Raw genomic sequence first — 12,086 nt, 5'->3', positions numbered from 1 at the left:
AACCAGATTGGTACGACCGGGGCCACACCAGCATGGCCGAAAGGCCGCGGACAGCGGTGTTTTGCGTTACAAGTAACCGGTCACGTTATGTGGACCCCGGACCAGATACGACTGGAAGTGGGAATCTCCATTGGCTAAGTCTTGGAGGACCTAGCTCTACGCTTTCCCAGCGGCCGTTGTTTCAAGCTCAGAGATATAGACAGCGCAATAACGTGACATAATTATATTGTTATATGTGTAATAATTTTGCCAAATCATGCTGCCTTCGCGCAGTATGTTTATTATAAAGAGCAATAATGGCCATCATAACAACCGCTGTCATTTTTTCTGATAAATTAAATATATTAAATCAGAATAAATATATCCATGAACATCAAAAAAAATAAAATATTTAATAATTCAGAATAACAATCTGATACAACCGCCCATAAAATAGACCCGTATAATTAGCAATTTATTTTACCACCTAATTTACAGTATTATTAATTTTCTATAAATATATTTTATTTCTTAAGATTAAAAATTTACTTTCATCCTCACACACCGCCCACTTCATTGTAAAGCTCAATAAACCTTATAACAATAATGGCCTAATTCTACTGGCAAGATTTTGTTGACCAGCACGCGCGAACAAGCGGAAATAGCCGCCCAATTCGCAAGGCGCTGCTACAAAGCCATCAGCGGGTTGGATGATATATGTACATGATATTTGCCGTGCCTAAAAATTCTTCGTGCACCGCCTGTCGGGTAAAAAACATGACGCAGAGCATATCATTTTATTTTATTAGATTACATAGTTAATATTTTTTAATATATATTTAATATTTATAATTTTATTTTTTTATTTAAATTTTTTTAAAAAATATTTTTTAAAAAATTATGATATTTTTTTATAAAAATTATGATGTTCTTTTTATTTCGAAAAAATTATGATATTACATGTTAATATTATGATATCCTACATTAAAATTATGATTTTCTGTAAGAATATCATAATTCTATAAAAAATAGATATCATAATTTTTATAAAATATTATAATTTTATAAAAAAATATTATAATTTTTTTAAAAAATTATAATCATAATTTTAAAAAAAATTATTAAAAAAATATTTTTATCATTCAAAATTTTAAATAAAAAATTAAAATTATAAATATTAAATATATATTAAAAAATTATAACTGTTGGTGCAAAAATCCGCTTACGCTGGAGAAGCTGGAGTCGCGGTCGCCGCCGGGACCTACAAAAGAAGTCTAAACCGGAGGTGGGGTTGCTCCAGCAAGACCCTCCGACGCTCAAGTCAGTTCTCTGCCTCAACAAGAATGGAGTGCTCGAACAGAAATTTTAGCAGAGTTTTTAGGTAAAAACGAGAGCTTATAGAATAACGTATCTAGGATTCCCCCTTTTATAGGCGGAGGGGGCGACAAACTGATGGCGATGCCTGTAACCGTCTGGCAGTGGGCCGCCAATAGTCAGAAAAAGTTTGTTGCGGAGAGTAGTGGGGTGGATCCGTGGCTATTATCGGAGCGTGCCACGTGGAGTCTGCCACGAGAAGCGGAGCGGCGTCCGTTGTCGCGACTTGCCAGAGGATAGAAGAATCGCGCGGTATCCGTCGCAGAAAGTGGAGCAGGACCGTGGCCATTATTACGGCCTGCCAGGGAGTGATGGAGCCACGTGGAATCCGTCGCAGAAGGTGGAGCAGGATCGTGGAGTGATGGAGCCGCGTGGAATCTGCCGTAGGGAATGGAGCAGAATCGCGGCTGTTACTGTGGCGCGCCAGGGGGTGAAGGTCTGCCGGCTGAAGTCCGGCTGGAGTGTCTGGCGGAGAGAGGTAGTTAGCCATCTGTCCGAGAGGAGCTCAAAATCTGGCTTTCGCAAGAGTTCGGATGGAGTCTTCCTTCAGTCACAGCCGGGGGTGGAGTCCGGCTCCCGTAGGGATCTGGGCGGAGTTTCCTTGCTGTTGGAGTCCGGCTCCCTTAGGAGTCCGGACGCAGCTCACTGGCAGTCGAAATCGAGGACGAGGCCCGGCTCACGTAGGAGTCCGGGCGGAGCCTACTTGCAGTCAGAGTCATGGGCGGAGTCCGGCTCCCATAGGAGTCCGGGCGAAGTCTGCCTGCAGCCGTTGGAGTTGAGGACGGAGTCCGACTCCCATAGAAATCCGGACGGAGTCTTCCTGTAATTAAAGTCGGGGGCGAAGTCCGGCTCCTGTAGGAGTCCGGGCGGAGCTTACCAGCAGTTGGAGTTGGTGACGGAGCCCGGCTCCCGTAGGAGTCCAGGCGGAGTCTTCCTGCAGTTGAAGTCGGGGACGAAGCCCGGCTCCCGTAGGAGTCCGGGCGGAGTCTTCCAGCAGTTGAAATCGGGGACGAAGCCCGGCTCCCGTAGGAGTCCGGACGGAGTCTTCCCGCAGTTGAAGTCGGGGATGGAGCCCGGCTCCCGTAGGAGTCCGGGCGTAGCTTACCAGTAGCTAGAGTTGGTGATGGAGCCCGGCTCCCGTAGGAGTCCGGGCGAAGCTTACCAACAACTGGAGTTGGTGATGGAGCCCGGCTCCCGTAGGAGTCCGGGCGGAGCTTACCAGCGGCTGGAGTTGGTGATGGATCCCGGCTCCCGTAGGAGTCCGGACGGAGTCTTCCTGCAGTCGAAAGTCGGAGGGGACCTGCAAGGGTCAACCCCGCTGAGAACTTCGGCTGAGGGTATTTTATATCCAACACCAGTCCCCCACTTTCGAGTTTGAATTTTGAATGAAGGAAGTACAGAGAGGTCGTCGCAGCCGAAGTTCTCCCCCTGACGTCCGCGCGCAACCATCCTCAGATATGTTGGCATTTAATGCGCACATGTCGAAGCCCTTTTTCTGATTAGGACGACCCGAAGAGTCTTTTCGGAACTCCCATCGGGACGTGATCCCAAGCGTCGTGCCATAAAAGTTTGCGAACAGTCAACCCCAGGGAGCGGCGAATGGGACACGCGGGACATGTGGTGAGCACCGATTGGCCAGGGACACTCGCCACCATAATGGCGCTAGGCTCCATTGCCTATTTAAACCCCCCACCCTTCCTCGGGGGGCTTCACTTCGCCAAAGGGACGACATCTTCCTTTCGCCAGAGAGCTTAGCCACTCAGCCACTCCATCGGTGCTCCTTCCAACTCCGAGCATCCTTTGCACTGGTTTTTGCCATCTTCGACGGCTCTCCGCCATTTCCAGTCCCCCGATTCTCTTTAAGGGGTTCTCCCGCCAGGACCTCCGCCCTGGAGGCCAATCTCAAGAGGATGCCACGGTCTTGGAAGGGTGCAAGGAGGAGAACAGCAGTCTGCGAGCTCTCCGGTCGTGCCGCTGTGGGTTCCCGTCGCTTTAAAGGGGGCTCGAGGGAGAATCCCTTCAACAACAGGGGTTTAATAACGGGGACAACCGGTGAAGGCATTCCACCTGAGACTTTCGGAGTAGCTGATCGGGGCGACACCAATCAAGGGGGCAGAGTCGTCGTCACAAGCTGTGGCGGGATCCTTGATGTCGTCGGAGCCGAGGGACCAGAAGCGGTCGGCGCCGACGGTGGGGCAGTAAAACTTGTTGCGGGGACAGTGGAAGTAGCGCATGCCGATCTTGCCGGAAAGCCTAGGACGGCGGTTGTCATGGGGCATTCCGTGATGGTGCATATCTCCGACGCCATTGCTGTCCCCGGGGTAACCCCGGTTCTTCTTGAAACAGGTCGTCGTCGCCATTGCCGTTGCCTTTGCTGCCTCCTGAACTCTATCCCATTCTTTTCCCCCTAGGGTTGGGATTTCGGAGATGGAGCGGGAGAAAGCCGAGCATGTTTATCACACGCATCAGAAAATGTGGTTGGACAGAACCGGGAAGAGAAGTTTACAGCCTGAAGTGGCCTCCGGTGTATCTCTTCCAAGTCGTGTATCCGAGCCTTGTAATAGTGTATTCATTTCTGGCCCTCCAGGTCTTGTAACGTACATCTTGTTGATTGAAAAATGAGAAGGAGACTTTATTACCTCGTCCGCACTTTGCGTCGAATTATTGTCTGCCGAACTTCTTTCCTTTGCCATTGTCGTTGTTGCATTCCCTTTTTTCCTTTTCTCTTTTCTTTTTCTTCTCTTTTTTTTTTTTTTGACGTCGTCCTTAGGTTACCGGTAGTTGCCATGCCGGCTCGCCTTTTAGTTATCCCTTTCCTTCAACCTCAATGGCTCTATAATGCATACGAGAAGGTAATTTTCCATTACCTTTTTTACTCATATGTTGAATTGTCGTTTGCCAAGCTTCTTTTCAGTCTTTGTGTCGTTCAGAGATACCCGATTGCTATCGTATCGACCCATCTTTTTCGTCCGTGACCGCAGAGTCGTCAGGGGCCATTCGGGTTTGGTGCCCCCATGAGGGCTCCAGCTCAGAGGTCTGAGCTTCTGTCACCCTGAGGAAGTTGTCTTACCTTGGGCTTGTGTTGAAAGCTTCCTTGAAAGCTGGGGTTCTTGATGAGAGCCCCAGTCCTTGCCGAGATAGGGTTCTCTGCATCTTGGACGCTGTTTATTTTTCATTCGTCGCTGACGTGACCCATCGCCTTCATTTTTCTTTTTCGCTTGGAATTTTTCCTCCGCTCTTGGCGAGGCTACGGGAGTTCGGCTCCCGTAAGCAAAGTCGGGGCGAAGTTTTGGCTCCCGTGGGAGTCCGGGCGGAGTCTTCCTGCAGTTGGGGCAGGAGGCAGAGTCCGGCCCCCGTAGGAGTCCGGGCGGAGTCTACCTGCAGTCAAGGTCAGGGATGAAGTCCGGCTCCCGTAGGAGTCCGAACGAAATTTTATTGCGAGGGGGCCGTTGGGGAAAGTCTCCCCCCCTTTTTCTCTTCTGGTCTTTGAACGACCAGACTTTTAATTGATGCCGGGACGAGGTTCTTCCTCCATTCCTGTCGTAACAGGTTTTAGCTCTGGTTAGGACGAGGTCCTCCTCTTGTCTCTAGCGCGGCCGTGGGCGTACATATGGGCGTTGCTGGGCCCTTCCCACCTTCCGACCTAAAGAGAGCCGGGCCTTCGACTTTGCTCGAGTTAGGGCGAGGTTCTCCTTCTGTCCCTAACAGGGCTGTGGGGGCGCGTATAGGCATTACAGGGCCTCTCCCCCCATCCGGTCTAAAGGGAACCGGGCCTTCGACTTTGTTCAAGTTAGGGCGAGGTTCTCCTTCTATCCCTAACAGGGCTATGGGGGCGCGTATGGGCGTTGCAGGGCCTCTCCCCGCATCCAGTCTAAAGGAAACTGGGCCTTCGACTTTGCTCAAGTTAGGACGAGGTTCTCCTCCTGTCCCTAACAGGGCTGTAGGGGCGCATATGGGCGTTGCAGGGCCTCTCCCCCCATCCGGTCTAAAGGAAACCGGGCTTTCGACTTTGCTCAAGTTAGGGCGAGGTTCTCCTCCTGTCCCTAACAGGGCTGTGGGGGCGCATATGGGCGTTGCAGGGCCTCTCCCCCCATCCGGTCTAAAGGGAACCGGGCCTTCGACTTTGCTCAAGTTAAGGCGAGGTTCTCCTCCTGTCCCTAACAGGACTGTGGGGGCGCATATGGGCGTTGCAGGGCCTCTCCCCCCATCCGGTCTAAAGGGAACCGGACCTTCGACTTTGCTCAAGTTAGGGTGAGGTTCTCCTCCTGTCCCTAAAAGGGCTGTGGGGGCGCATATGGCCGTTGCAGGGCCTCTCCCCCCATCCAGTCTAAAGGGAACCGGGCCTTCGATTTTGTCGAGACGAGGTTCCCTTCCCGCTTCTGATACAATTTGTTTGGATTGTCCTGTAGATGTAGGATAGTACCAAAGACATGCAGATATACAACTTTTAATTAAAATGAAGTTATTGGTAGTACATCCGTAGGTTTTTCGAGCTCCATGGTCGAGGAAGCTCTGCTCCTCCTTGAGGCCCTCCGATGATGGCGTCGATGGTCCCAATTGGAGGCCGATCTCCGGACTGCTCCTCCCTCCTTGGCGGTTCAGGTTGCGGTAGGGCCCTTGGCCGATCTTCTCTACCCTTAGGCCGACGTCGGATGAACCTGTCGAGTCGACTTCACCGGATGAGCTCCTCGATCTCATCTCGGAGCTGGATGCATTCCTCCGTGTCGTGGCCGTGGTCGCAGTGGTAGAGACAGAACTTGTTGGGGTTGCGCTTCTCGGGGTGTGTGCGCATCCTCTCTGGCCTAGGGAGCTGCTCCCTGACCTCCATCAGTACCTGGGTCTTCGAGGCATTGAGGGGGGCGTAGTTGCGGAATCTTTTCGGTGGAGAATCCCGTCGAATCCCGCGATCCGAACTTCTCTGCCTACGTACCCGGGGTGGAGTATGGGCACGCTTGTGCCTAGGAGGGGATCGAGAACGCGGCCGAGCTTCTCTCGATCTTTTTTTGACTGCGGGCTTACTCGAGTTTTCTGCCTGCCACTCTTTCGCGGTCTCCTCATCCTTCATTTTGAAGGCTTCTTCCGCTCGGGCGTACCCTTCAGCCCGAGCCAACAAATCAGCAAAGTCCCTGGGGTACTTCTTCTCCAGGGAGAACAAGAGGTCATTCTTCTGAAGACCGCCCTTCAGAGCGGCCATTGCTACAAATTGGTCCAAATTCCGGACCTCCAGCGCTGCGACATTGAAGCGGTTGATGTAGGCCCGAATGGACTCCCCCTCCCCCTGCCTGACATTCATGAGGGACTCCGAGCCCTTCCGGGGGCGCCGGCTGCTGACAAAATGGGCCACGAATTAGTGGCTCATTTGATCGAAGGAAAAGATGGTACCCGACTTCAGAGCCGAGTACTAGTTTCTCACCGCTCCTTTCAAGGTGGATGGGAAGGCTCGGTATAGAATGGCGTCGGGAGTGCCATGAAGCAGCATCATCGTCCGGAAGGCTTTCAGATGATCAATCGAGTCCGAAGTCCCGTCGTAGCTTTCGAACTGGGGGAGTTTGAAGTTTGGCGGGATCGGTTCCTGCATGATCATTTGAGAAAAGGGAGGGTCAGTGCAAATATCCTCACCATAAGCGAGGGGAGCGTGGCGGAGTTCTTCGATCCGCCAGTTCATCTCTTGGAGTCTCCGGTCCAGAAAATCCTCTCGACTTCGGGTCTCGAGGGTCCTCTGACAGAACGGAGGCAGGGATCTTCCAGGGGTGCAGTCGTGATCCGATTGAGGGCTCTCCACCCTCGGGTTCGTTTTTCCAGGAAAGACGGGATGGCTGGCCCAAGTGGCCCGCCCCACCGTCGGATTTTAGTGTTCCGGTGACACCCTTTCCAGGCGCACTGATGCTTGCGGTTGCTGCTGCTGCTGCATGGCCTGTACGGCCTCAGTGAGACCTCTGACCTGCTGCGCCAGCAGATCAAATTGCTCCGCGCCGACCGCCGTCGCCGGAGGAGGAGGAGGAGGCTGGAAAATTGGAGGTGAGGTCGGAGCTTGAGATCTGGCCGTGGAGGCCGTGGATCGTCGTGTGGATGCCTTGCGGGGAGGCATCAGGCAAAGACCAAGTAGAGGAGGGAAGAGAGGACGCCGGAAAAGATGCCCGGAGGCGGTCCCGTTGAGTGCTCCTTTAAGAACAAGGGTACTGCAAAGACACAGCCCCTTCCTCTATCGTCAATCCTGTTGGTGCAAAAATTCGCTTACGCCGGAGAAGCTGGAGTCACGGTCGCCACCGGGACCTGCAAAAGAAGTCTAAACCGGAGGTGGGATTGCTCCGGTAAGATCCTCCGACGCTCAAGTCAATTCTCTGCCTCAACAAGAATGGAGTGCTCGAACGAAAATTTTAGCAGAGTTTTTAGGTAAAAATGAGAGCTTATAGAATAACGTATCTGGGGTTCCCTCTTTTATAGGCGGAGGGGGCGACAAACTGATGGCGATGCCTGTAACCGTCTGGCAGTGGGCCGCCCATAGTCAGAAAAAGTTTGTTGCGGAGAGTAGTGGGGTGGACCCGTGGCTATTACCGGGGCGTGCCACGTGGAGTCTGCCATGAGAAGTGGAGCGGCGTTCGTTGTCGCAACTTGCCAGAGGATAGAAGAATCGCGCGGTATCCGTCGCAGGAAGTGGAGCAGGACCGTGGCCATTATTACGGCCTGCCAGGGAGTGATGGAGCTGCGTGGAATCCATCGCAGAAGGTGGAGCAAGGTCGTGGAGTGATGGAGCCGCGTGGAATCTGCCGCATGGAATGGAGCAGAATCGCGGCTGTTACTGCGGTGCGCCAGGGGGTGAAGGTCTGCCGGCTGAAGTCCGACTGGAGTGTCTGACGGAGAGAGGTAGTTAGCTATCTGTCCGAGAGGAGCTCAGAATCTGGCTTTCGCAAGAGTTCGGATGGAGTCTTCCTTCAGTCACAGTCGGGGGTGGAGTCCGGCTCCCGTAGGGATCTGGGCGGAGTTTCCTTGCTGTTGGAGTCCGGCTCCCTTAGGAGTTCGGAGCAGCTCACTGGCAGTCGAAATCGAGGATGAGGCCCGGCTCACGTAGGAGTCCGGATGGAGCCTACTTGCAGTCAGAGTCGCGGGCGAAGTTCGGCTCCCGTAGGAGTCCGGGCGAAGTCTGCCTGTAGCCGTTGGAGTTGAGGATGGAGCCCGACTCCCGTAGGAATCCGGGCAGAGTCTTCCTGCAATTAAAGTCGGGAGCGAAGTCCGACTCCCGTAGGAGTCCGGGCGGAGCTTACCAGCAGTTGGAGTTGGTGACGGAGCCCGACTCCCGTAGGAGTCCGGGCGGAGTCTTCCTGCAGTTGAAGTCGGGGACGAAGTCCGGCTCCCGTAGGAGTCCGGATGGAGTCTTCTCGCAGTTGAAGTCGGAGACGAAGCCTGGCTCCCGTAGGAGTCCGGGTGGAGTCTTCCCGCCGTTGAAGTCGGGGACGGAGCCTGACTCCCGTAGGAGTCCGGGCGTAGCTTACCAGCAGCTGGAGTTGGTGATGGAGCCCGGCTCCCGTAGGAGTCCGGGCGGAGCTTACCAGCAGCTGGAGTTGGTGATGGAACCCGGCTCCCGTAGGAGTCCGGGTGGAGCTTACCAACGGCTGGAGTTGGTGATGTAGTCCGGCTCTCGTAGGAGTCCGGGCGGAGTCTTCCTGCAGTCGAAAGTCGGAGGGGACTTGCAAGGGTCAACCCCGCTGAGAACTTCGGCTGAGGGTATTTTATACCCAACACCAGTCCCCCTACTTCCGAGTTTGAATTTCGAATGAAGGAAGTACAGAGAGGTCGTCGCAGCCAAAGTTCTCCCCCTGACGCCCGCACGCAACCGTCCTCAGATATGTTGGCATTTAATGCGCGCATGCCAAAGCCCTTTTTTCGATTAGGGCGATCCGAAGAGTCTTTTCGGAACTCCCATCGGGACGTGATCCCAAGCATCGTGCCATAAAAGTTTGCGAACAGTCAACCCCAGGTAGCGGTGAATGGGACATGCGGGACACGTGGTGAGCACCGGTTGGCCTAGGGACACTCACCACCATAATGGCGCTAGGCTCCGTTGCCTATTTAAACCCCCCACCCTTCCTCGGGGGGCTTCACTTCGCCAGAGGGACAACATCTTCCTTTCGCCAGAGAGCTTAGCCACTCAGCCACTCCATCGGTACCCCTTCCGACTCCGAGTGTCCTTTGCGCCGGTTTTTACCATCTTCGCCGGCTCTCTGCCATTTTCAGTCCCCCGATTCTCTTTAAGGGGTTCCCCCGCCAGGACCTCCGCCCTGGAGGCCAATCTCAAGAGGATGACACGGTCTTGGAAGGGTGCAAGGAGGAGAACAGCAGTCTACGAGCTCTCCGATCGTGCCGCTGTGGGTTTCCGTCGCTTTAAAGGGGACTCGAGGGAGAATCCCTTCAACAACAGGGGTTTGATAACGGGGACAACCGGTAAAGGCGTTCCACCTGAGAATTTTAAAGTAGCTGATCGGGGCGACACCGATCAAGGGGGCAGAGTCGTCGTCACAAGTTGTGGCGGGATCCTTGATGTCGTCAGAGCCGAGGGACCAGAAGCGGTCGGCGCCGACGGTGGGGCAGTAAAACTTGTTGCGGGGACGGTGGAAGTAGCGCATACCGACCTTGCCGGAACGCCTAGGACGGCGGTTGTCATGGGGCATTCGGTGATGGCGCATATCTCCGACGCCATTGCTGTCCCCAGGGTAACCCCGGTTCTTCTTGAAACAGGTCGTCGTCGCCGCTGCCGTTGCCTTTGCTGCCTCCTGAACTCTATCCCATTCTTTTCCTCCTAGGGTTGGGATTCCGGAGATGGAGCAGAAGAAAGCCGAGCATGTTTATCACACGCACCGAAAAATGCAGTTGGACAGAACCGGGAAGAGAAGTTTACAGCCTGAAGTGGCCTCCGGTGTATCTCTTCCAAGTCGTGTATCCGAGCTTTGTATTAGTGTATTCTTTTCTGGCCCTCCGGGTCTTGTAACGTACATCTTGTTGATTGAAAAATGAGAAGGAGACTTTATTACCTCGTCCACACTTTGCATCGAATTGTTGTCTGCCGAACTTCTTTCCTTTGCCATTGTCATTGTTGTATTCCCTTTTTCCCTTTTCTCTTTTCTTTTTCTTCTCTTTTTTTTTTTTTTGACGTCGTCTTTAGGTTACCGGTGGTTGCCATGCTGGCTCGCCTTTTAGTTATCCCTTTCCTTCAACCTCAATGGCTCTATAATGCATACGAGAAGGTAATTTTTCATTACCTTTTTTACTCATGTGTTGAATTGTTGTTTGCCGAGCTTCTTTTCGGCCTTTGTGTCGTTCAGAGGTACCCGGTTGCTATCGTATCGACCCATCTTTTTCGTCCGTGGCCGCAGAGTCGTCAGGGGCCATTCGGGTTTGGTGCCCCCATCAGGGCTCGAGCTCGGAGGTCTGAGCTTCTGTCACCCTGAGGAAGTTGTCTTACCTTAGGCTTGTGTTGAAAGCTTCCTTGAAAGCTGGGGTTCTTGATGAGAGCCCCAGTCCTTGCCGAGATAGAGTTCTCTGCATCTTGGACACTGTTTGTTTTCCATTCGTCGCTGACGTGACCCATCGCCTTTCTTTTTCTTTTTTGCTTGGAATTTTTCCTCCACTCTTGGCGAGGCTACGAAAGTTCGGCTCCCGTAAGCGAAGTCGGGGCGAAGTTTTGGCTCCCGTGGGAGTCCGGGCGGAGTCTTCCTGCAGTTGGGGCAGGAGGCGGAGTCCGGCCCCCGTAGGAGTTCGGGCGGAGTCTACCTGCAGTCAAGGTCAGGGACGAAGTCCGGCTCCCGTAGGAGTCCGGACGGAATTTTATTGCGAGGGGGCCGTTGGGGAAAGTCCCCCCCTTTTTCTCTTCTGGTCTTTGAACGACCAGACTTTTAATTGATGCCGGGACGAGGTTCTTCCCCCATTCCTGTCGTAACAGGTTTCAGCTCTGGTTAGAACGAGGTCCTCCTCTTGTCTCTAGCGCGGCCGTGGGCGTACATATGGGCGTTGCTGGGCCCTTCCCACCTTCCGGCCTAAAGAGAGCCGGGCCTTCGACTTTGCTCGAGTTAGGACGAGGTTCTCCTTCTGTCCCTAACAGGGCTGTGGGGGCGCGTATGGGCATTGCAGGGCCTCTCCCTCCATCCGGTCTAAAGGGAACCGGACCTTCGACTTTGCTCAAGTTAGGGCGAGGTTCTCCTTCTGTCCCTAACAGGGCTGTGGGGGCGCGTATGGGCGTTGCAGGGCCTCTCCCCCCATCCGGTCTAAAGGAAACCGGGCCTTCGACTTTGCTCAAGTTAGAGCGAGGTTCTCCTCCTGTCCCTAACAGGGCTGTGGGGGCGCATATGGGCGTTGCAGGATCTCTCCCCCCATCCGGTCTAAAGGGAACCGGGCCTTCGACTTTGCTCAAGTTAGGGCGAGGTTCTCCTCCTGTCCCTAATAGGACTGTGGGGGCGCATATGGGCGTTGCAGGGCCTCTCCCCTCATCCGGTCTAAGGGAACTGGGCCTTCGACTTTGCTCAAGTTAGGGCGAGGTTCTCCTCCTGTCCCTAACAGGGCTGTGGGGGCGCATATGGGCGTTGCAGGGCCTCTCCCCCCATCCGATCTAAAGGAAACTGGGCCTTCGACTTTACTCAAGTTAGGGCGAGGTTCTCCTCCTGTCCCTAACAGGGCTGTGGGGGCGTATATGGGCTTTACAGGGCCTCTCCCTCCATCCGGTCTAAAGGGAACCGGGCCTTCGA

Source organism: Elaeis guineensis, chromosome 2 (assembly GCF_000442705.2).
Source record: "Elaeis guineensis isolate ETL-2024a chromosome 2, EG11, whole genome shotgun sequence".
Lineage (NCBI taxonomy): Eukaryota > Viridiplantae > Streptophyta > Magnoliopsida > Arecales > Arecaceae > Elaeis > Elaeis guineensis.
The sequence above is the reverse complement of the archived record's forward strand: the minus strand, read 5'-3'. Positions refer to the sequence as shown.